We start from the raw sequence: 3,206 nt of genomic DNA, 5'->3' as shown, positions 1-3,206 counted from the left end.
CCAGCCTAACTTAATGTTAGCAATTCTAGAATGTACAGGACTTGTCTGTTAAGGATTTCAGGCGATTTAAACTCTATGGAAGATTTCTGATATTTATCATACGTATATCTACTCATTGTTACTTCCTTTGCGCACATTGTAGGCCGGCCCTATGTGAAATTGTTACTTGTAAGTAATAGCTTAAGTTTAACGTAAGCTTTTGTGGTCAATATCAAGGTGAATATTCAAGGTGGTTGTTACATTTCGCTGGGTTACAAATTCCCTTCCGAACGTCTCCCTACCTCCAGTGATCCATCTACTCGATGTTTATCCAAAATCGATAGCAAAACGTTTAGATTTTGGATAATTCATGCGACCCTGAAGATTCCTAGAGCTCCTGAAAAAGGATTCCAACGTGTCGATGTGTCTTCCTGTCAGATAAACTCTCAAGTCGAAAAATTCTATCCGTATGGAAGAACTGAGTGATTTTCATCATATGTGTGCTATGGCTGCGATATAGGGAGTCATTTTTTAAATTCTTTTAATGATAAAAGTAATGAATTTTTGTTTGTACTTCAGTATTTTTACCTAATGTACCTGCAACTTTGTAAAAGTATTTTCATTTAAATCTCCGTGTAACGTCGCCATATAGCAATGATTTTGTATAGGCTCCTAACAAGTTGTCATTCAGTTTTGCTGGCTGTTTCCACGTTTCATTGCTTCAGGTCGCGTCTTCTACCACGTCTAAAACAGTGTGACGTGGCGCAATGCTGTCTTCATTGGCCTCACATTGCTGCATTGTTACCGACGTTTTAGTGTAACAACATGGGCATTGTTGCGGAAGAAGTGGAGCGTTGCTCGGTTCAAAAGCTTACTTATACGCGCTCTCCATGGAAAGGCTGCTGTTCCTTTTGTTATTCATTCGCTTTCAATGTTATTCGCGTTTGTTTCAGTCTATTACCATAACTCATGTCTAATATTTTGAAGTTGGAAACTAACCTAGATAAACGATAAATGATGTAGCGTGAGCTACATCAGCCTGTTTTGTTTTTTTCTTTTATTTTGACCTGTACCAGCGATCCACCCAGACGTTTCACAGTACAAGTAGCGATTTACAACGAAACTTTAAAAAACGTGCTAATTGCAAAGTACACAAATCTGCTCCCATTTTCAATTTTTATCAAGTGTTTCCATTCGAAAACAGTTAATGCAATATTTTTTTAATTATGTTTCAAAATCATCACGTTTCAAGATTTGATTTATTGAATGTCTGATTCTTCGAATACTTCGGATAATTTGGATATTCAAATCAAATATATTCTACTATTTACTATCTCACGTTTTAATCCTTAACCTTTGTTAGGCAAGAATTCCAACAATTCTACTTCACAGGTCGATAAGATGGTCCGCTCACATGCAACAAAATAAAGTTTTTTATGAGGTTTGTATAATTAATAAATTTTAGAAACACCGATCAATGATGTTTAGTGATATTTTCAATGTTTCTAAAAGCAAATTTTTTATTTTCTGTTAACGAACGTTTGTGGAATATTGCAGAGAAGTTTGAGGAAATTGAAAGCAAATATTTAACCGAAAGAATGATAACTTCTTCACAATTCAATTTTGTACAGAACTGTGTCCCCAGTATTTGGTATCGATTTTAAGCTATCTAAAATTCCATTAAACGTTTCTTTCCTTATGCTTTAAAACGTGAACGAAATTGATAATCAACAAACAGTTACACTTAATTGCCAATTAAGTGAAGCATTCGAATGCAAGAATAGTAAAGTGGTCTTAAGTTCTTAACGAAGGAGATATCTAAGTTGAAAATGTATAATTATTGTAGGCCCTTCTATTTAAATGTAGCGCTTAGCTTTTATTCTAATAGCGCAGATTTCCTTTTTTTGAAAAAACTGAAAATGTTACAAATCCTTAGAATTTTCATTCATGAATTTTAAATAAAACCCTTTTAACAGTGGAATATAGATCATAATTGACCTTAATTTGGTACTTATCCGTATTCGAACAACCACCGAAACGAAAATCATTAAAAATCAGACATTTTTTATGCTAAGTACCTATGGATTCAAATATTGTATTTTTCAAGAATAATGTTACAAAAGTTCAAATATATGAACCTATTGAGAATCTTGTTATGCAGTAGGATAAAAAATTATCCATAGACCACTCGGAAATTGCGTTTTTCTTCTACTAGAATGTTTTCAAATAAAATTAGTAGCGAATTTGAATTAATGTTTTTAATAAGAATGTTTTTTACATACTAATTAACAATTTTAAATTTACTTAAAACTAGAGAACAATCAGCAGAGGGGGTGGAATCTAATTGAAACACTTCATTGTAGTCGATAAATGTTTGGAATTTCCTGAATGTCGTCATAAACGAGAGGGTGTCTTTCTGAGAATAAGTAAGATAGAGTTAAATGAGTCAGGTATTAGTGACAATCAGAAAAACCTCATATATATACTACCAAATCTATTTGAATTCCTCACATACACTGTGTGTAACAATGAGAATATCACAAAATATCATAAAGCAAAACAATATAACAAAGGAATTTATAGCCTAGACAGTTTAAAAAATGTTTGAAGAAATGATATAAAGTTGAACTGAACAAAATAAAAAAGAAATTTGAAATGAAATGAAAGCAAACAATTACACTAGTTCTAACTAAACGGAAATGTTTTTGAATTAAAATAATTGTCAAAATACCGATATAATTAATAGCACTGAATACTTGTAATAAGCCGAATAACAATCGTCCTAGGCTTAGTAATCGATTTGTCTAAATTTCCGATAGTTATAGGGTAGGTTTTGTTTATATAAAACTAAAATGGTAATCGTAGAATGCAAAATGCCGGTAGAGACAAAAAGAAGATTGCGTACTATTTATTAAGCAGCACATAAGTAAGTAGGTGTTTCAAAATCATGATTTCTATAATTCTTTTAGGTAGGAACTTAATCATTTACTTAGAGATCTATAGGCTAAACAGTATTCAGAACTAAAACCCAACAATGTTACGAGGGCATGCTGAAAACTAATGCACAAATGCGTGTATAAAAAAAGAAAACGAAAATTTACATAAATATTAAAGCGATATTTACAATTTATCCGACTAGTCCGTTGCGTCGTAAGCGATAATAACAAAAATTACAATTTGGACCCAAGTAAAAATAAAATCCCAGCAGAAATAAATTTACAAGGTAT

The sequence above is a fragment of the Agrilus planipennis genome, unplaced genomic scaffold, assembly GCF_000699045.2.
Source record: "Agrilus planipennis isolate EAB-ADULT unplaced genomic scaffold, Apla_2.0 scaffold76, whole genome shotgun sequence".
Classification (NCBI taxonomy): Eukaryota; Metazoa; Arthropoda; class Insecta; order Coleoptera; family Buprestidae; genus Agrilus; species Agrilus planipennis.
This window is presented reverse-complemented; position numbering follows the sequence as displayed.